Source organism: Lissotriton helveticus, chromosome 1_1 (assembly GCF_964261635.1).
Source record: "Lissotriton helveticus chromosome 1_1, aLisHel1.1, whole genome shotgun sequence".
Lineage (NCBI taxonomy): Eukaryota > Metazoa > Chordata > Amphibia > Caudata > Salamandridae > Lissotriton > Lissotriton helveticus.
Window position 1 is genome coordinate 1,239,322,400 of NC_136057.1, and position 23,346 is coordinate 1,239,345,745.

At 46.7% G+C, this 23,346-nt stretch overlaps 1 pseudogene; it reads left to right on the plus strand.

The window, feature by feature from the left end:
• LOC144763759 (uncharacterized) overlaps positions 1 to 23,346 on the plus strand; it is a 94,123-nt pseudogene that overhangs the window by 8,027 nt on the left and 62,750 nt on the right.

The window sequence follows — 23,346 nt, forward strand, 5'->3', positions numbered from 1 at the left end:
AGCGGCTACTGCTCTCTCTTAGCTGCAGCAGCCCACGCAGATTCAGCGAAAGTTCCAAAGGTTCCAATTCAGGCGGGCTCTCACCGGCGGCAGCTATCTCTTAGCTGCAGCCGCCCACACAGAGTCAGCGAAAGGTTTAAAGGTTCAGACTCAGGCAGGCTCTCAGCAGCGGCAGCTCTCTCTCAGCTGCAGCGGCCCACACAGATTCAACGAAAGGTTCAGAGGTTCAGATTCAGGCGGGCTCTCAGCGGCAGCAGCTCTCTCTTAGCTGCAGCAGCCCGCACAGATTCAACGAAAGGTTCAAAGGTTCAGATTCAGGTGGGCTCTGAGTGGTGGCAGCTCTCTCTTAGCGGCAGTGAAGTCTAATGTCTCTGAGACTTCAGTAGGAGGCGCTCTCGATTCAGGTCCTTGGGTAGTTTCTTCAGCAAGTTTGGTGAAAGTTTCAAAGTCCTTTCCTCTGTTCACTCAGACAAAGTTTTGTCTTGACATTTAAAAGGAACACCCTTGGACAAAGTTCCAGCGCAGCATTTTATACCTAAAAAATCTTTGTTCTTTAAAGTCACAAATCACTGACTCCAGTCGGAACCAGTTCGGTGTGATTGGGGAGCACCTGGTTTATGAGGTGACATCCTGCCCTTTCAGAATGAAGGGGTCTGCTATCACACGCCCAGTGGGAGGCAGAGCCATCATTCACCTTGCCAGGCACAGCCTTGCGCAGATCAAAGAGTCACCCCTCCCCATGCTCTGAATACCGATCTCTCTCTCCAGCCAGGTCTAACCCAGCTGGCCATGCTGCTCCAAAACCAGACGGCCAATACACATACTAGTGAAGCCTACAGGAAAGTTTTGGCACGAAAATACTGTGTTTCTAGAATAGGCATTTTTGAACATGTGATATAAATGGTCCTTACTAAAAGGTGTCTCTCAATGTCCTGAGCATAAACATATCAAACTCGAAGTTCCTATTAGGTTCCTGGGGTTAGATAGGAATATAGAAGGTAATCCTCAACCTGCCCATTCCGGCCTATGAGAATGGATAGCTTCACAATAGTAACGATGAAATGGAGGGTAACTCGCTATTAAAAAATGCTACACATAACTAGGCATTACGATTATCCTAATTCATACAGTCATCTTTATACTCGGAGCATTCGCGCTGTGGCACTGATTAGCAGTGGCACGGCGCACAGAGCATCTAAATCCAGCCAACATAAAATATAGGAAGAGGAAAGGGGAAGGGGAAGGGAGACCCACACCAATGATGCCAGGTCTAACATGAGTGTAGTCGGGAGACCCCGCTCATAGAAGATCAAGCCCCTACAAAGGAATGGTGGGTCACTGACACAACAACTCTCCCCTCTCTCCACATACCCCAGAAGCAGTAGAACACAGACCCGGAGCCACTATGGGGAAGCCAAAGAGAAGAAGACGAGGACGGCTCCTTTAAGTGGGCGTGTTACGAGCTGGGAGCCTCGCCCTGGGATGACGTTGCTACACGCGGGTTGAAGAAAAAGGAGGAAGCCCAGGTCTCGGCGTGTGACGACACCGAGGAGGAAGTTTGTGAGGAGTGCCAGGACCGAGAGTCAAAAGGAGGAGAACGCGAAACCGAGTGGAGAAGCAGAAGGACAGAAGAAGAGGACACGCCTGGAGGCCAACGACCCCGCGAGTCACCCAGCCACCCTCCAGGAGGAGTGTGGCTCTCCCAGGTACGACAAAGAGTGTTGAGCTGGGTAGGGAGGCGGGCGGTTCAGCCAAGAGATAGTGTCGGTTTTCATTTTTTCATTTGTTTCACCGCACTCTCTCCTTGTTTCCTTGGTTATACTTCCCCCCCCCCATTTACACCTCCCTCACTCTAGAGCACACTTGTTCACTCCAAGCATATTTACACCGTGTGTATTCACTAGAGCAACGGTGACCCCTCACTCCCCGGGCCCCCTGGCATATGAATAAAGGACAGCTGCCTGACGGTGCCCCCTCTGTCTTTTCTCTCCCACATGCCATACTGAGGAGAAGTTCAGTCCAACCGGCCAGAAGCTCCCGCCCCAACATTGGACGAGTCTCCCACCTGGAAGAAGCCCGCAGAAGCTTGCCCGAGCACCGAGGCCACAACGGATCCCACTACTTTTACCCGAGAAAGACTATCATCCAAGAAAAAGAAGTCCTTAATAAAAATAAAACCTTACCTACCTCGCTCCAGTCTCCGATCCCTTTCTCCAACACCGCCACAATGAGCTAATGTATTTTTTTATGGATCCGGTCTCTGAAATGTTGATGGTGGTCTGGTAGTGGGTTATGCAGCATATACTGTGTATCAAATTTTAGAAAACTGACAATTACCAAATGTGAGATCTGCCCAAGATGCTGAGGTTGTTACAATCACTTGAGCTTGTATCCTGGCCAAAGAAAATATGTAACTGTGTAATGAACTCTTCATATCTTTTTGAAGTGAAGCATTACTTTGGGTTCCTTCGTATACATAGTGGTTCTTTACACCTGCCAGAACCACTATCAAAAAAGAACAATATGTGCAAAACATTCTTAATGCTCTACAGACGCCAGAGCAGTTTGCACCGGTGTAGGAAACTGCTCATCAATAACCTCATGATGAGAGGTTGAAAGGAAATGCTGTGTGGATACTGCCACTAGAAACGCCTCTTTGTCTGAAAATGTCAATGTCGCCATGCAGTTGAACAAATTAATTAATTTCCTGCAACTTCTCTGAAAGATTTGTCTTTGTTGCAGAAACAATCCTCTGAAAGCGAGAAATAATAGTGGCTCAAGCAGTTATGTGAAAGGGGCCCTGACAGGGTGTGAGTAAATAGCATTGGGCTTATGATCATAAGAAATTTCTACTTCCAACCTTACACCTTTGTATTACAGAGGAGCCCATTTCAGTAGGAAAGGCATATAAAGTGTCACAGCAATCTATTTGTATGTACCCTTACTTCCTTCTATAGGCCAAACTCATTGTCATTCCTTTGTCACCTATCGGTCCCATAAAGCTCAAAATGGCATTAACACCGCCATGATATCCACCCTCCTTCTTGGGCCACCTTCGAGCACATTCAAATGTATTTTATCCAGATGCCGAGATGGGCATCCTACTATTATGCCTTGGTAATAGTTTGTATGTTTTCAGGGTGGACGGAAGCTTACCCCCGTGCAACAGCAGATGTCATCACTGTAGCAAAATGCTTACTTATGGATTTAAATCGCTAGTTCAGATACCAAACCATCTTCTAAGTGAAGGAGAGACACACTCCATATTGGCCATAGTGAAGGAGATCTGTAAAGCCTAAGAGAGAGATCAGCATTTCCACTGTGCATAACACCTAAAGTTAGCCCGTAAGGTCAAAAGAGCCTAAAGAATAATGGGCTGATTCAGAAAGGTAATTTTACACAGTTATATAAGGTGACTATTTTTTTGCTGTTCACAAACTACAAGTTAATAGTAAGTTTACAACTGCGGAGACTAGGCCAGGCCTTTCTTTTTATGTGAGGAGTAGAATTATCAAGCAAGCCTATGTTGGCACTAAGGAAACTGTTGAGATGAAAGAAGAGATTTAAGTGTTTATCTCCGCTGTAGTAGAAGAACAGATGCTGTTGGCTGGATTAAAACATGATAATTATTGCCTATCAGGATAAAATTCAGAATCTGATTTAAACTCAATGGCAGGCCAAAGATCAGTGAGTTGGTGAAATGACTCCTGTTACATGCATGAACTGTTGAAAGCTCCATTTGTTTTGAGGCACAGCATGAAGGCAGTTCCCTTCTCAATCATGCTTTTCAAGCTGTTGCTATTCAATCGACAGGAGACTGTATTCTGCAACAACGTCAATGACTTCAAAAGAGAACCTCCTGACTTTTATGCCTACTGGCCACCACACGTCACCTGCTTCTCAACTTAAGACTACTAAATAAACTGACCACAATGAAACCAATTTTTGAAAATATGTTCAGCATGTAATTATAACCCACAATAGCAAGTTTATCAAGCCATATAGACATGAACACTCTGAATATTTCAAACTAAAAATCTCTGAGGTATACCTTGCCGTATACTGCTGCATCACAACGTTTGGTGTGATAGTACCATAGACCTTACAGAGCGATTGCTGTTGTGATCTTCACTTGATGGCACCATAGACCTTGCAGGGTGATTATCATTGTGATCTCCACCAAAGTATTGTTCCGAAGCTAAAGACAGTTATGGAATGATAGGAGGGTGACCTCTCACTCTAGCAATGTGACTACAGTGATACCATTGCCATCTTCTATCTGCACATTATCGCTCAATTTCACAATAAGCACAGGATCGCAGAACGTAAACCTTTTTAACAGTTATAGGATCCTGGATTCTGACTAAATCCCTGTCAGAACTTAGGTCTATAGTTGGCAGAGGTATGCACCCTGTAAAATGTAGGTACCACAATCCTAGTCAGGCTAAGCTAGAAACACATTAAAAGATAACCTGCGCTCACCCTCGGGTAGCATGGCACAGAATAGTCAAGCTTTTTCTAAAGAGGCAATGTGTAATATATTTGTGCAACACACACACAGCAACACAATGAAAGAACCATAAAAATACTCCACACATGTTTAGAGAAATAGATATTAATTTTATGAGAAAACCAAGACCAAAACGACAAAAATCCAATAAGAAGAACTGGAGTTCTTAATATTAAAAGAATAAACCAAAATTCTGCTTAGAATTCCATAGAGCTAAGGGGTTACTTAAGGTCGCACTAGGCCGTGGAAGAGCCAACTTTCAGGACAACCATGATGAAGGGCAGGCTGGTTACAGGACTCAGGAAAGGTCCCACTGGCAAAGTACCTTGGATGGAGCAAGCGTTGATATCAAAGACTCAATGCAAGGAGTTAAGGAGACACCACATTGTCGTTGATCATGTAGATGGAGGCAAAGCATCAGAGCCAATTCGATCAGTTGATGAAGGCCTTGTTGACTAACACTTTTACGATGCAGGTGCTGTATCGTCATCAAGATGTGCTGTCTGTCGTCATTGAGCTGTGCAGTCCATCAGGTCGATGTCGTTGATCGGATCCTGCACTGGCCTTGAAGGGCAATGTGTTGGCTTTGATCAAACGGCATTGGCATCGAAGGACAATGCGTCGGTTGGAATTGGAGCAAAGTCATCACGGCATCGGTTTTCATGGTTCTGGACAGCAGAAATTACCTTTATAGGGCCCAGGACTGGATTGGCCCCACTGGGCAAGGCAGCACTCATAGATGGCAGAGTCCAGGTGCTGCTGTAGAGTTGAAGGAAGTCTTTGATGGCCCTGAGATCTCAGAACAGCAAGCAAGTATAGCACATCTGGTCCTCTACCGCTAGAGTAAGGAGTGTGTCCTTCCCCACCTTGGGCATATACCTCCATAAACTACCACCCCAGAATTGTCCACTCTCAGAGCCACTTTTTAGGCTTCAAACATTTGTATAAGTCATGCCCACAACAAAACTGGACACCATATGCCCAGTCACTCTAAATTCAAGTGAGTTGGGCCCAGTTCTTGTCCTCAGTAGGGCAGAGATCAACAGCTAGCAGGGCAGCTCAGCAAAGCATAAAGCTGTCCCTTAAGAGCAGCAGTCAGACAAAATTGCAGTCCGTGTAGCACAGCAGTCTTTACTCCTGGCAGAATTCTTCAAAGGTCCAGTAGTGTACAGGCTTAGTAGAATCAGAGCCCCAGGACTTATACCCAAAAGTGCCTTTGAAGTGAGGGGGCGGTGACTTCAAAACAGGCCCTTGAAATGCAGAGGTCCCCCTTTCATCCCAGCCCTGGCTCCAGAATTTCAGTAGGGGGGAGCAATCAGCCCTTTGTGTGGGACACAGGACACTGCCTATTCAGGTGTTAGTCTCAGCTCCCTCTTCCTGCTCAGGAAGGGCTATCAGAATGTAGGCGAACGCAGATGTGATCTGTAATAGGTACAAATATATGTCCTATCTTTTAGTTACTCAGCCCCCCCCATCCCCCTTAAGGCTACCTAGGGCCTACCTTAGGGGTGACTTGTGTAATAAAAGAGGAAGGTTTGGCAAGTAGTTTTAAATGCCAAGTCGAAGTTGCAGTAAACTGCAAACAAAGACCCTGCAATGGCAGGCCTAAGATAGGTTTGAAAGGCTACTTTTATGAGTGTGGGACAACAAGTGCTGCAGGCCCACTTGTAGCATTTAGATTACAGGCCCAGGGTATACGGTATACCACTTTACAAGGGACTTATAGGTAGATAAATATGCCAATTGGGTATACAACAATGCCACCATGTTAATGGGAGAAGCAGTTGCACTTTAGCACTGGTTAGCGGTGGTAATGTGCTCAGTGTCCTAAAGCCAACAAAAAGATACAACAAAAAGAGGAGGTAAGCAGGTACAAACTGTGGGGCAAGACAGGTCTAACCATTTCCAGTCATAAATTACAACCAACAAGTTCGATTTTACTCCCTTCAACTGCACAATTAGTGACATCTGGGGGAATAAATTAATTGGGAATCTAGCTGGTTTCATAATTTTCTTCAGAATGTCTGGGGAGGGGGGGATTTGAGAGGTGGGGGTAGGGATGGGATCTGAGGGGTCGAGGGGAACCTAGGGGTCGAAGAGGGAGGTAAGGGATGTGGGTTGTCGTGGGGGGCATTGGGGGTCAAAGGGGATCCTGGGGGTCGCGGGGGATCTGGGGGGTCGGGGGGTTATTTAAATAAAATTAGAAGAAAAAAAAATTTACCTTCGCCTGTGGTCCCGCGTCGCGTCTCCTGCTCTCTCTTTGCTCACAGGGAGCAGAAGCAGACAGCCTTCCTCTACTCCTCTAAGCCAATCACAACACTGCAATGGCAGTGAGACCTTCTGCGGTGCTCTTTCCTCCCCTGGTCTATAATCATTGATCATCGTTGGGACCTCAACCAGCCTTCACCCGTCCCTGTTCCCGCCCACCCACCAGTACCTTTAACCTGCAAACGTCCCTCGACAGCTGAGACCTAGCCATTTTGACTGATGCCTGGTGGAGCTACCTCGCGAGCTAAAGGGGAGATGGACTTTGGACTCACTCCTTCACCATCACCTATCCAGCTGGACTTTTGGCAAACCCTCCCACGTCTCTCCTGACCTTATCTCCCCTCTCCCTTCTTCTACCCCACCCCTCTCCGCTCTACTCTTTCCAGCTTCTGACCTTTGCCATCACCTGTCCTTGCCCTTAGTCCACACCCTGTTTTTCTGTGAACATTTTCCCTCACCACTTGAGACCGAACTATTTTGTCTGATGCCCAGTGGAGTAACCTGGTTTAACTAAAGGGGAGTCGGGCCGTGGATTCCCTCCTTAGACGTCACCTACCCAGTCGGTGTTTAGACAGACTTCCTTTTGTCTCTCCTGTCGTCTCTTCACTCATCCTCCCTCTTACCACCTCCCCTTTCCCCCTCCACTATTTTTTTCTCTCCTTTCTCTACTCTCTTAGAGCCAGATGTAGGTAGAATTGATTTACCGATTCTTAAATACCGAATTTTACCGATTCGGTAATTAAGAATCGGTAAATCAGAGGGGTGGAGATGTAGGTATTCCAGATGTGCTGGAATACCGAATCGGAACAATTCGGTATTTACCGATTCGGTAAATACCGAATCGGTAATGCCCATTCATTCCTATGGGCTTTGAAACCCATAGGAATGAATGGGCATTACCGATTCGGTATTTACCGAATCGGTAAATACCGATTTTCACAAGGGTGCAGGGGGTGTCACTTTGACACCCTCTGGCCCCCCCAAAACAGGGTCGGGTGCCATGTGGCAGGCATACATGCCCTAAGGGCAGGTCTGCCTGTCATGTGGCATAGGTGTGCATGCACACATGTGCATGCACACCGGAATCAGTATTTTACCATCAAATTGGATTTGATGGTAAAATACCGATTCGGCAAGGCTTGTGGGACTAAGAAGAGTCCCACCTACATCTCAGATTTACCGAATCGGTAAAAATACCGATTCGGTATTTTACAGAATCGGTAAATTTACCGAATCGGTAAATTTACCGATTCTGTAAAATAATGCCCCTACATACCATTTCTGAAATACCGGTCGGTAACGGCCGAAAATACCGATTTTCGGACGTTACCGACCGACCTACATCTGGCCCTTAATGTATTGCTTATTTTTTGACGTAATGTGTAATTGTTGAATATTTTCTGTTACATTGTTGAACCTAATGTAAAGCGCTCTGATACCTTCAGGTCTAGCCAGCGCTATATAAAACTGTTTAAATAAATAAATAAATGACAGCGTTGTGATTGGCGACGACGCAGTCTGTACAGACGTCTATGGGGAGGCCGTTTTCTCCAGGAAGGCTGCATGCAGCCTACATGGAGAAAACGGAAGAGGGCTCATGACTAGTTTGGTCAGCCCTGGGGCCGACCAAACAGTCAATGCCCATAACATTGGGCTAGCCACTTTTTCCCGACCCGCCCTCCCACCGGTCCCCAACCAAACCCTTCTCCAGCTTTCTCACAGGGCGAGAAGCAGAAACATAAATTGATATTTATAGCATTTTGTTACTGCTTTTCACAATGCGAGAAAGCAGTGGGGCATCGCTCCTCCGCCCACATGGAGGAGCCACCCCTGCAAACAAATCAATAGTTTTCCCATCAGTGAGAAGGTAGATGCTCAGATCTTTACATCTTTTCCCAGAGTTGGTAACAACATTTGTGCATTCCACATCTACCATAAAGACTAAGGGCCAGATGTAGGTCGGTCGGTAATGGCCGAAAATCGGTATTTTCGTCCGTTACCGACCGGTATTACAGATTTGGCATGTAGGGGCACAATTTTACAGAATCGGTAAATTTACCGATTCTGTAAAATACCGAATCGGTATTTTTACCGATTCGGTAAATCTCAGATGTAGGTGGGACTCTTCAGAGTCCCAAAGGCCCTACAAATTCGGTATTTTAACACCCAATCCAATTGGGTGTTAAAATACCGAATTCAGGTGTGCATGCACATATGTGCATGCATACCTAGCCATGTGACTGAGAGACATGCCCTTAGGGCATGTCTATGTGCCACATGGCGCACATGCCTATTTTTGGGGTGCCAGAGGGTGTCAAAGTGACACCCCCTGCACCCTTGCAAAAGTCGGTATTTACCGATTCGGTAATTACCGAATCTGTATTTCCCATTGATTCCTATGGGCTTCACAGCCCATAGGAATCAATAGGAAATACCGATTCGGTATTTCCAGATTCGGTAAATACCGAATCTTAACGATTCGGTATTTCCACATCTGGAAATACCTACATCTCCCCCCTTCATATTTACCACTTCTTAAATACCGAATCGGTAAAATTCGGTATTTAAGAAGTGGTAAATAAGAATTACCTACATCGGGCCCTAAATCATCCAAGATGTCTGAACCCATGTTATCGTCAGTTTCTAATAAATTTACAACACAACGTTCGGCTAATCTTTTCTCCCTCTACACACCTTGCTTATATGTCCTAATTTGCCACATTTAATGCTTTCAATTTTGACCTATAACAGGACAATTCCAAAAACTGGCTATGTGAGAGGTAGAACCACACTTATAACAAAGGTTTTGTTCGTTGACATGTTCCTTGACAACAGCTTTACTTTTGCTTTGCCCCCGAGATTTATGATAGACACCTGACTTGTTGTAGGTTTCTGTCATAAATTTGTTTAAGATTGTGGCCGTTTCACAGTTTCTTTGATGGGAATACACACTAACATGACTTCAGAAAGGTGTGCAAGACATAAGCGACTGCAATTGCATCACATCTTCAACAACCGTTCTTGTACGCGCTTGTGAGGACACCTGGCATCCAACTGATCCCCAGTCAGTTGTGATGCAAAGGTTTCAAACTGACAGTCTTTGGCCAAAACATTCAAAGCTGTGATGAGAGAATCAGTGGTTCGTGTGTACTTTGCGATTTAGTGAAAGAAGTGAAGATTTTTTTTTTTACCCTCAAAGTATTTTTCTAACTGCCTCATGGCAATTTGATACTCATATAAATCTTCTTCCATTTGAGGAATATATGGAGGAAGATTATCAAATAACATTCTGCCCTTCGCTTACTAAATAGTAATAGGGCATGTTTTTCTTTCTTTCTCTCTGATCTGTATCGTTGACCATTAAAGGCTCCTAAATATGTGGTAAATATCCTGATCCATGCAGAACACTTAGTGGGTGGTTTGTCAGGATCCTGTAAGACAGTTGTAGGCTCGACATCACTCGACAGTCATACTCAGATTCCCATTCAACAACTCAAATGGCCTTAAGGAAAAACACAGGGGCAGATTTACAAGCCCCTAGCGCCTCTTTTACGCCGCCGTTGTGTCACTTTTGTGACGCAGCGGCGGTGCAAAACCAGCGCCATGCTGCCGGGTATTTACAACGTGACGCATCTGGGAGATGCGTCACGTTGTAAAGCCCTGTGCCAGAAGTGGGCGTTCCTGCGCTGGGGGGGGGGGGGGGCGTTCCAGCGCAGGAACACCTCCTAAAAGTGGCTGAGTGAAATGTACAAGATTTCACTCAGTCACTTTTGAGCCCATGCTGCGTCAAAACCCTGCGTCTGCTTGAAGCAGGTGTAAGTATTGACGCAGCATTGTAAAGATAGGGCACCCCAGAGCCTTGCTGGAGCTGCGTCGCGCTTGCGACGCAACTCCAGCAATGCGCCGCCTTTACGGCACAGATGCGTCATGCATCTGTCCGTTTTTGCCCCATGGTGCGCAACATTGTAAATGCGGCGCATCCATGGTGGCGCAGCCGTGACACACAATAACTGGTGCATCCCTGCTGATATGCAGTGTTGCGCCAGTTATTGTAAATCTGCCCCACAGTTCCTAGCATGAGCAGCCAGCTACGCGGAGGCTCCACACAAAAGAAATGTATGAGTCACAAAATATCAGCTTTTAGGGTGCGAATCACTTTCTTGAGTCACATAAATGGGTGTCTGTGAGTACAGAGAAGTACTTGGGAATGCAGTATTTGAAATGAAAATTAAATCCTCATTTTTTTTTTTTCCTTAGTGTGTAGAAATCTCTTATTAAACGAGATTTTGTAACCGAAGTTTGATGGGAGCGTATTAACTCGATTTTCACCGCTAGATGGCAGTATTATGCAAGAAATGAAATATCACGAACATTCCAGGTTGTACCCGAATGTATCACACAGTGATGAAAGGAGCAAATGAAACCAGGAAGGAACTTTACTGATTTAAAGCAAGGAGGTAATTTATGTAATAACATGGAAGAATGACTCCTGATAAGGCGAAGGATAACATGAGGGAGACAGACTGGAGCATGGTAATAAAGCTTGCCCTAGTACAGACAGTCCAATATTTTAAAACTAAAATGGCCGGTGTAGAGAGCCAACACTTGGCAATCCAAGGGCCCAGTGCGGCCTGAGAATATAAAACAAGCATTTGCAATGCAATAGGTCTCGCATTAGGAAAGTTTGAGCTATTGGTATTGTAAATGACACATTTTTTATTTATATGTTGGTTTCGAAAATAGCGAAATTAATAGCTTTGTCATTTACAATGCCAATAGTTATAACTTTCGCAAATGTGACACCTATAGCATTTGTAATGCAATATGTGTTGTATTTACGTGACTTAGATGTATTGATATTATAAATAACAATGGCTTTTATTTATTTTTAATAATTAATACTTAAATAAAAGTTATTGTAATTTATAATGGCAATAGCTTAAACTTTTGTAAATAACTTTTGTGAAGATTATGTTCAGTGTATTTTATTGTGACGAAAATCCAAGAACAGAAGTGAAATATTAACATGTGACATTTGTAATGAAGCTTGAAACATTGAGAGAACATATTTGAACCAGTTGTTGTTGAATGGTTGCACAGATTGATGCTGTGGTGGCGCTGAGTGATGTTGTGGTGGCGACGAGAGATGCTGTGGCATTCAGTAATGCTGTGGTAGCTAATAGTGATGTTGTGGTGCCCCTGAGTGATGCTGTGGTGGTGCGGAGTGATGCTGTGGTGATGCGATAGATAGAGTGAGTGCGATAGATAGATAGAGTGAGGGCGATAGATAGAGGGAGGGCGACAGATAGATAGAGTGAGGGCGATAGATAGATAGATTGATAGATAGATAGATAGATAGATGCCGAACATACACGGTATGCTAGTAATGTCTCCTTCGTTAGTGTCTTCCAATTCAGCTGCAGTGAAATATAAATTTACCTTTGCATTTATTTATTTGAAAAGTTCAGCTCTTACTCTAGATTACAGCCCTTCTCATGTTAGACAAACAGAGCCCTTTAACTCTCTATACTGCTTTGAAAGTCTGTAATCAGTCATAATTACAAGAGCGAGGGTAGGGCTGGAATTATCAACCTTTTAAAAAGGCTTTGCGAGCAAGAACAACACTTAAGAACCCACAGAGTAAACATCAGTGTTTCACTGTCAATTATTGGAATTGGACTTAAATTCTAACAATAAAAGACAAACAATGTGGGGGGGGCATTTGCTTTCTGGAGCTGAATCTTGATTTCTGCTGCATTATATGGAACAAAGGGCAACACAATACAAACAAACAATACCGTCTTTTGTTCTTTAACCCAATAAGTTCTGGAATCTGATGCAAGGCCAGAGCAACGTTGGCAAGAACAGGCAGCTTTTGCTTTGCAGTTCTACAATTGAATCGGCAGTTTGAGTGCACTAACATGACAAAAGAAACAAGCAGGAAGTGGGATAAGGGAGGGGGTGGCAAATGGTGAGCACTTTCGCGGCTGCTTTGATGTTCTCAGTGGCCACGTGGCTCACTGAGAACATCAAAGCGGCCGCGAAAGTGATCTGGAGGCGGACAAATGGTGCGTTGGCAAAGCCAATAGGTCTCGCTTTTGGGACCTTATAAGTATTTAGTTATGCAGCACAATATCCTTGCTGCAACAACATCAACTGTTGCATAGCTACACACTTATAAGGTCCACCTTTTTAACCAGCAGGAAATCAAAAACTTTTTTTTTAAAAAGGGTAAAATGTCACAGAAAATAACCCATCAATTCACTAATTGCACGGCTCACCGAAAGGACATGCTGCTAATTCTTTCAACCCCACCATTATTTCTTTTAAAAAAATGAACAACTGGTTGGAAGGGTTAACTACGTGAAAATGAACTTGCTCCCAAAAATGCTATACCTGTTTAGAACAATCCCGCTGTTTTTTAGCTTGACTTGGTTTAAGAAATTAGAAAATATGATAAATCGTTTCGTTTGGGCTCAAGGGAAGACTAGAAGGGCATTGAAATATATGTCATTACCACACGACAAAGGCGGATGGGCTTTACCAGACCTCAGGATGTACTATTGGGCTGCGGCTTTACAGCAAATGACTTGCTTGTTGGGAGGGACGGGAGGAGAGGGGGAATCACACACAGGGTCGTTAGAAGTGTACGGTTTAATTTTGGGAGATGAAACCAACAATGCTTTCTTAAGATATTCAGAGCCAAGTTACTTCAAGAGAACTAGGTTTAAGATACTAGAAGCTGCTGATAAAATCTGGAAGGCATATAAGAAAAGCTTCGGTTTGGGGCGACTCCATGGACATACAAGACTAGTGGGGGACCCAACGCTACCTTCGGATATTTTTTCTGATGCAATTTTCAAAGAATGGGTTGGACAAGGTATTAGAAACATGGGAGACTTAATGGGGGAATTAGGGGTACGACCATTCACGGAGCTTCAACAGGAATTCGGGGTCAGCAATAGGACTTTCTTCAAGTACTTACAAGTAAGAAGCTTTCTAGGTAATAAACGTGGTGGCCAGGCGGGATTTAAGGGGAACCCAATACTACAGATGATCGAGGCAGAGCGGCTATGCACAATTAAACGGCTGTACGCAGAATTGATAGATCACAGAGGGGATGACTTAGTGAAATATGAGACTAAATGGATGGAGGCATTAGGAATTCCAGAGGGGACATTCTCAAAATCACTAACTTTAGGGCACGAGACCTTATGCTCGGCGTCACTAAAAGCACAACATTATAAAACTCTGTATAGACTTTACTACACCCCAGCTAGGATCGCGCAGTGGGGAGGAACACAGGGGGTAAGGTGCCCGAGATGTGATAGCCCAGAGGCAGACATAATTCATATGTTCGCAGGATGCCCAATCCTTTCACCACTCATAAATAGCATCGAAATGTTCTGTGATAAATCTTTGGCCTTTAAAGTGAAACTGACACCCGATGTAATAATATTAGGCCTAGAGGATTGTAACGTACAACAACATATGGCAGGAGGTTTCATATTTGTGGCAATGGCCGTGCTACGTCTCTGCATAGCGGCTGCATGGAAAGACAAACTGGCCCCTCCATTCCAGCAGTGGTTGGCTAGGCTATTGCATATGCATAATCTTGAGAAAGCCATCTACGCGAGAAAGGGGAAAAAAAGAAGAGCACTTGGGCTACAGTTGTGGAAACCGATTGCCGATTGGAAAGATAGGATGTTAAATGTATAAGGGGGCAATGTAAGATAGCTGGCCCTGAAGAAGTGGGTTCTGGTTCCTTTCTCTTTCCTTGGTGGGCAGTCAGAGTTTTGGGTTTACGGACTGATATACTTAATGTTAATGGTATGGCTAATGTCTATTTCCTTCTTTCCCAAATGCCTAATGTCTTAGTTGGTATGTCTAATCTGGATTCCTTCCTTTTTTTTATTTTTTGTTATTTTATATCATATTTTGTAAGAAACGAAATTAATGTATTATGTACCATCTGTAAATGGCAAATGAGAAATGACAGTCATTGTCTGGCGCGGGGAGGGGGGTAAAATTGTTGTAAAATGTTAATAAAAATATTTTTTAAAAAAAATGAACAATTCGAGAGAATCTATTAACCGTAAGCTGTAATACACTAGAAGCTCTAGACTACCACCTAACTCAGTAAAATTGGACACTATGAAAACAAGGGAATTGCTTTTTTAACGTGGTGATATGTGATGGCAGACGAAAAGTGAAATGTATACATTAATGAAGAAAACAAAGTCACCGTGTGATTAGCGTCCCTTTGCGAACCGCTCCAATGTTCCCACGCATCTCCAACAACAGCTGAATAGTGTTTGAAGGGGGGAGTGTTTCCTCGAAGCCGCAGGCATGCAGGCTCTATCCTGTGCCTCACCCCGCATTGTTGTTGTGGGATCGTCACGGAGGGCGCTGTGAGGCATGAGGTGTCTACTGGAGTTCAAATGAAATATTGTAAAAAACATGGGTCACGGTAGGAGTATTTCACGTGAATGAAATCAGCTGCCGCAATTGAATGAAACAAGCAGGAAGTGGGATAAGGGAGGGGGTGGAAATGGTGATCACTTTCGCGGCCGCTTTGATGTTTTCAGTGGCCACGCGGCTCACTGAGAACATCAAAGCGGCCGCGAAAGTGATCAGCAAGCGGACAAATGGTGCGCGCGCCCGAGGCACATGCACTGTACCCGATCCGCACTTTAGGAGCACTTTTGAAAGCCCCTACTTAATATCTCGCCAAAGCATTGCTAACGCGATGGCTTAGGCGAGACCTAAAAAGGGGCTTAAGGTCGCTCGAGGCCTTAGCTGACACAGTTATACTGTGAGTGTCAACCTCTTTCTTTGCCCCTTGGGCCGTGCTTACTGCCCTAGGCCCCGAGCCTACATTGGAGAAGAAGGATGGTTCGACCATGTGCAAGCATCTGCCCCCAGTTGGACCGTGATGCAGGACGCGAAGATCACTGGGCTGCGGTGCCTGCTGCTTCTACCGCCGCGGAGCCCGGAAACGCTGTCCCCTCAGGTCACATGCTTCCTTGCACGGCCATGTTCCTGTGTGGAGGCTACCCCTGACAAGGCTTGGTACATGGGGCGGGGCCAAAAAGTAAAGTGAAGTCATGAGGCTGTATGCTTGTGTGCGCACTCACCCCGGCCTGGCAGCCTGAAACCAAGGTGGGAACAAGAACACCCAGATCCCCCCCCCCCCCCCCCCTTCCCCTGCCTGTGCTGATATGCTAGGAGCTATAAGGCTGCCTCTGCCCTGGGGAGAGACAAAAGCAGGTATTCCTGTTGTCTCTGCAGTCCTGCGCTGAAGCTGTGAACTGTCTCAGTACTCCTGATGGTGCACCTGTCCCCCAATCAGTCAAGCACTGTGCAGTGTAGCCAGCATAAGGAGAACTACATTACCCATAGTGCATTCAAGCATCATTAATGAGTAACCGCAACAGCTACCTGCATGCCCCCCTCCGGCCCCTTATGCGCATTCCTCTGTATCACCCCATTATCACCGTTCATGCCAACTGTCGGGTCCCGCCATAGCGGCGCCTAGGTGGAGGTCGTGGATTGGGCGGCTACAACACTAATTTTGCCATATGAGGGACACCGAGGGCACGATGAAGAGGTCACTGTTGATGCATTTTGGGGTGATTAACTGTATAACTGTTTGAACTATGCAAGACCCTGCTGGATACGGGGGATGATTCTGACTACAACAAGGCTGTTATCACCCTGAAGAGGCATTTTGATACGCAGCTTAATCCAGACTACGAATGCTTCAAGCTGCATGAAGCTAAACAGTCAGAGGCTGAGTCTGTCAATATGTTCGGTGCCCGCCTTCAAAAATTAGCCCGCACGTGCACTGGGGTCAACCAGCATGAGGAGATAATTGCACAGATAATACAAGGCTGTAAGTCAGCGACACTGCGATGACATACTCAAACAACGCAGCATCTCGCTTGACGAGATCTTGATCCTGGCACCCTTGTATGAGCTATCAAACAGTTGCACCGAAGAGATGGAACCAGCTCTGGGAAAATCTGCATCCGCCACAGCTGCACTGAAGGTGCCAAGTGAGAAGGAAGAGCAAATTGATGTAGTACAGAAGTATCCAGCGCCTGTGCAGCTGAGAGGGAGCACATGGTCACCGAGCGGAAGCTGCAGCAACTGTGGCCTAGAGCACAAGAACCCAGGGGTGTGCCATGTCACAGGAAAGGTCTGCTTGGAGTGTGGGAAGGTCAACCACTTCACAAAGTTGTGCAGAGGCAGGAGATCTTGACCTGGGAGTGAGTACTCGAAAAGAAATACTGCCACACTGCGTCAGCTCACGAAAGAAGACACTGCGGACACTGAGGCGTTCCCCCATCAGGGACCAGGCACTCAATAGACTGACGAAAAAGATGATATCTTCGTGCTTTCTTTTGCAGAACAAACTTGCCACAAGAGGCGACCCGTCCTATGTGCACTGTTCAGGTGAAAGACATTCTACTGGTGGCCCCCTAGACACAGGTGCATCTGTGAATGTGATGGACACGTAACCGTTTGAGAAGCTTGTGCCTGTCTTCCCCTAACACCCAGTTGTGCAAAGATCTACACCTATGGCAGAACCAGACCACTACTCCTGCGACAAACAATTGAGGTGGATGTCCTATGCGAAGATCGATTCACCAGAGCGAACTTTGACATAACGAAGGGTAGGAAAGGCACTCTACTCAGATGCTGCACAGCAGAAGTTCTGGAGTTGGTCTTTTTTGTGAGGCAGATATACAAGACCCACACATTTGCGCTGTTGGAGGAGTTCTTACAACTGTTCCAGGATCTTGGCAAGTTGAAGGGGCAGCAGATCAAGCTGCATATAGATAACGTCATCAAACGCACTGCCCTAAGGCACCGATGAGTGCAATTCCATCTTAGGTCGGTGGTCGAGCTGGAGCTGCAGGAAGTAGAAAAGCAGTGCTGACATGAGGCTTCTTAACTGAGCCATCTGCAGAGAAAGGCATATAACTCCAACGATGGGTGACATAGTGGTGGATCTCAATGGGGCAAGTTGTTTTCCCAGTTGGACCTTAATTCTGGATACAACCAGCTTGAACTTGCCCCAGAGAGTAGATACATCACAACCTTTTGACAATACATGGGTCTCTGACGATGATATCATTTGCAGCTGAAAGGCCGCTATATTAATGTTTGCGCTTTGTCACTAACAGAGCAATATAGAGAGCAACCTAGTCTCTACAATACTTTGTATCCACTTTGCAATCAGAGGGATTGGCGTGGCCCGATGATATAAATAATGGGGCTTAAGGTTGCTCGTGGCCTAAGCCGACACCATTATAATGTGTGCAAACCTGTTTTTCGCCCTTAGGCCTTGCCTACTGACCTAGGCCACAGGTTTGGAGCCAGTAGGTGGTTAAATGCTGCAGATATTGAGCAATAAGCGTCAGAGCCAGAAACAGTGAATGTGCACTGCGCTGGTAACTGTCGCTCCTCAAGTATCAAGAAATACGTGCAAAGATGGTGGCAGCTACATTGGGGAACAGGGACCCCTTGGTACCAGGCTTGTCTTCGACACGCAGCGAATAAAAGTGAAAGGATTTTGGAACATTTACAGCCCAGCGCATTGTGAACCATTAGAACTTAGTCAAGAGCTCAAGAAGGCCCATGCAACTCGAAAGGGGGGCCACTGGGCTAGGTGAGTGACCCCTTGAGCATCGTAAGAAGAGACAAGCACAAAACAGGGTCATTTCAGAGCAGCAGCTCCCAGCATTTTGTAGGGAAATAAATGGAGCACAAACAAACAGTTCACACCACTTGGCAGCAGAAGATGCCACCAGAGTGCAAGAGGAGACAGTCCATGGGAGGAGGGGTGTCGCGACCCAGGCAGTTTAAGTAAAATAGGACTTACAAGACATTAAAGACACATGCAGAGCAGCAAGGATAGCCAGTTGCTGGTGATGTGACCCACCTGCATAAAAGTTGGAAGCAGTAACGTTAGAAGGTAGGTGGAGACAGGCAGTAGCACACAGCAAGAAGAGATCAATGAAATCAGCAGGTCAGCGAGAGAGGAAGCAGCCATGCATGACAAAGAATGGTTGATGAGGCAGCTGAGAGGGGAGCAGAATGGGTGCAGCCCTGAAGAACCCAGTGACAGTGGGGAAAGTGATGAGTGATGGGAGGACTCCCCACAGGAGAGTGGAGTGAGAGAAGAGCCAATAAAATGCCAATGTATTTCAAGGGAGGGCAGCAAGAAGGCGACAGAAAAGACATTGAACTAAGAGCAGACGACAATGATTTTTAGGCTAAAAATGCGGGCGCACCCAGACATGGACTGGGACGAAGAGGACATGTCAGGCTACATGCATAAGATCTTGGTAGCAGGGAAGACCAGTCCTAGTCAGGGAAACTCCAACAGTCCTTTTGGGAGGGCCACTTCAGGGAGCATTAAGAAAAGTGGAATTATTTAGGCAAAAACTCTTTTCAAGTTGGAAAAGGGGGTCACCAGGGAAGGGCTCTTCAGCGATAGGTTTCAAATATGACAGGGTTGAATGCACCTGGGGTCCAGCATGTGAGTACAGGCATGCATGCACTGTGGTGGAGGGGGCACCCAACATCCAACTGCAGAAAAGATAGAGGTGACAGGGAGAGAAAGAAGGAAGAGAAGGAGAGAAGAAAATAGCCTAGAGGATGCTAGGACCCAAAAGGCATGGGTGGCTTTCAACTAACCCGTTCTTCCATCAATACACACTGGCTAAGGCAGCTAGCTAATCAATATGACAATAAAACAGACACACACTTACTATATGACAGCTTTGAGAAAGGTTTCAAAATCCCAGAGACAGGACACATTAGGGTGGGAGAAGTCAAAAAAGTGTTGCAAAGAGATTCTGAAAGAGAAAGAACTGGGAAGGGTTTTTATATTGTGTGCTTGAAAATACCACTTTTAGAAAGGGTTTATTTTCCTCCTTACCCAACCTGGGTGCCTATGCTGGTTTGAGGATCGACTGTCTGGCTTGGGAGTGGCAGGGGATGTGCACCAGGCAAGGCACTGCATCCCTTAACACAGGTGCTGGGGCACTGACGCGAAAAAAGGCTTCCTGGGGGTTTGAGGTCAGGAGTGCAGCTCCTTGTAAGCAACAGCACTGCTGCGGTACTAACAGCTGCCCTGGGCCAAATCATTGGGGGCACTGGTTTGGAACGGCTTTAAGTGACACAGTGCAGTTCTTCAATGCCCGATGTGAAGGGTTCTGACTGCACTTAATTGGCTGTAATACTTTAGTCCTCCATCGACCCTACTACTCCGTGTAGCGCTCCTACAAGGTTGGATGCTGTGGAGAAGTTGGAAACATGGCGATAATCTTATCACTAGATTGCTGCAAAGTCCGCTGCTGGGTGCTGCAAAGTGGGGTTGATGTGTTTTGCGCCAGAAGCATAATATGTACAGAGCCCTCCTCTGGTAATTGAGGGAAGGTTGTGTGCCTGGTTTTACCAGTTTGGGCCTTGGAGCTCCAGTGTTGTTGACTTCTGCATCACGGGTACCGAGCTGTGTGGTGCCGCTGAAAATTGCCAGGTTAAGGATAGATGTAGCTTCCTCCATGATTTTCCAGATAGTTGTAAGCACCATGGTTGAATAAAAGGGATAGCCTATTGTGGGGCGGATGCCGGCACAAGCCAATTTTGTCTCCTATGTGAGTTTGTGCACTGCCATTATATTTTCAAACCTGCTACCGCATTCTGGTTTCAGCTCCTGGCATGCAAGCAGGTGACCTGTCTGGCTGTTGCGGAAGTACTGAGGGTCCGATAGGACTCCAGTGGTCTCTACGATTCCCTGATAGACTGCTTCTAGAGGTTTCGTTTGGCGACGCTTGGTTTTACACACATTTAGCTTCTTCATGGGGCGGTACAGGATCTCAGTTGATTCGTGATGTGAGGCTGCTTAGTGGTAATGATCTCATTTGCGGTTCAACTTGCTTTCGAGTGATTTGAGACATTTTATTCAATGGTCAACACAGTAAGAGGGACAGATCCACCATTATAGAATGGAGCATTCTCAATGCGCGATGCAACAAAGCTTAAATTAGGGCCTAATTTACCCTATGCAACTAAACAAGCAGGTTTAATACATTGGTAGTGATGTATTGCAGGTATAGTGTCATTGTGCAGTATACAGCTGGAGGCAAGAACAAACTGCGAAATGCCAGCCGGTGGCACACTAAGCTTATGCAAAATGCCACCGTATGGGTCGCCTACATGCATATGCATTGACCATGGATCCAGGAGGTGCCAACACAGCATCCGTCAGTGCAGATGACGGATGGGTTTGCAGGCTATAAGGAGGGGGTGATCCACCCTTGCCTTGGTTTAGGCAAAGTGGCACACCGAGCGGCCTTGCAGGGCATGAGATAGTGTAAAATTGCACCGTGTTCATTGGCTGTCGCATCATTTGGCCATCAGTCGGTACCCTGGTACTGGGGATCATCCAGGTAAGGGGGCCCTTTAGGACGTAGTCACCCTAGAATCGTATGCACAATGAGGCCCTGCGAAAGGCTGTGGCTGCATAGGGCAATTGTCTACAAGGAACTTTATGAGGTACATCGGCTGGCACCATATAGAGACATGTCCAGATATACACTGGGGGGCATCCCTCTGCCCCATGGGCAGGTTTCAGGCCGCTGCAGTTGAGGCTTATTCACCTGCGCTTTAGTCAGGGCAGCAGGCGGGTGGTGTAAGTGTCATCTAACAGGTGTGCAGCGGTGCATTGAAGTTTGGTAACACAACGTTAGAGCCATATGGCGACAGGGTATTATTGACTTCGGCATTTTCAATTTCAGGAAGGGGCAGGGATTTGCACTGAAAGTTCACATCTGGTTCCCACAGACTGGCCTGCCCTCTGGATTCTACTTCTGCGGGTTAGAGCCTGAGACTTGAAGGGGCATCTTCTGCCCTGGTGTCCCAAATACAGTGATAGTCTTCGCTGGGGTAGCTGTCCCATGAAGGGCCCGATTACTACCTGGGTCTTCCCCAAGCAATGGGGTCAAAATTGGTGGGAGCATTAAGTCTACAGACCTTAGGAAGCATCCAGCATTATTTCTATCCAAGTAAGGGCAGCTAGCGGTAGAGAAGTACCAGCAAGTGGGTAACAGACTCCAGCTCTTCAGCAGCTCTGCGCTGCTCAATCACAGAGCTTCAACCACTAGGGTGCCAAGTAGCAAGAACCAGTTAATAGATCTAAGAGGTAGGTCTCTGGCCTTACAGCTGTGTGAAGCCACTACCATTTAGAGGCATGCCCAGGCGAGACTAGGGTGCTTCTTATGTTCTCATGACCAATGCAGTTTGTGGTACCTCCCGGCGGACACACGGGAAGTGTGCTGCAGCGAGCATGAAACTGGGAACCTGGGTTTCCGACACTGACCATGCTTGGTGGGGATGCGGTCAGCCAACCTAGTGTGCTGCCGTCCCAATAATGGGGTAACAAGGCGCCAAGCACAATGGGCACACCAAGCTGTTGGTTTAAAGTCATCCTGGGTCGCATTTACCCATTAGGAGCGTTACAGCGGGGTGGAGCCAGTCCCATTTAGAGGTACACCTGGGGGAAAATGGTGCGCTCCTTGAGTTTCAGATTACCCAGGCGGTGTGTGGCATCCCCCACATCAAATGTTAGGCACCATATTACAGACAGTGCGCCCTGTATCGTATCAGACAGATTCTCTAAGCTGGTATGCCTAGGGGGCTTCACCAGAGGGAGCTGAGCGGGTGAAATTCCCATAATGAATAAGGGATGCTGGGCAAGTGCTGGAGGGCAGCCTTGCTCATGGTCTCTTATGCCTAGTGATGGACATTCCTGTTAGCCTTACAGGAATCTTTAGCGCAGAAGGGGTGCAGGAAAGGACAAGAATGGTTTACTGGGGGCCCTGGCGGCGACGGTGGCCGCCTCCAGGGCTGTGTAGGAATTACAGGGCGATCTGGAAGCATATGGGTACAGATGGGTACCTCAGCACGGCACATAGGGGTTCCAGAGCCCAGGAGCCTCATGGCAGGTTCCTGGAAACCGTGTCGGCGCCCCGTTGGTCCTTCGGGCGGTTGTGGGCCTGAACAACCGGGGGCTTGCCTAGCTACGCTACGCCCCGAAAGGGGTGTGAGTACAAGGGACCAATGGTCAGGTGATCCTGGAAGGGATTACCAGAAGGGGCAGTACATAGGTGGTTCGCCACAGTGCTGCTTGGCTCATCAGGTGGGCAGGTGGCGAGAATACTGCCTGCCCTTGGATCGCCCGTAAGCTAACCCCCAATGATTACATAACGTTGAATGTAATAAACCTGCAGCAGTTTTTCCCAAGTGAACACTTGTGTGGAGTGTATTTATTTGCGTGATGCATGCTAAGAGGGGTGGGGGCCTGTTGCTATAATGGTATTATGTGGCTGCCCCAGGCCACCGTAGGGGGCCGCTCAAGAGGGCGGCCCGTTAGTGCCATTGGGCTTCCCCCGCTCCCCCCTTTCCCCTCCTTCTTGTCCTCAAGGGGGGGTGCCGAGAGGTGGAGTCTCGTCGGGGGTCGTAGGGAGCTACGTCACGTCTGGTGCATCAGGCAG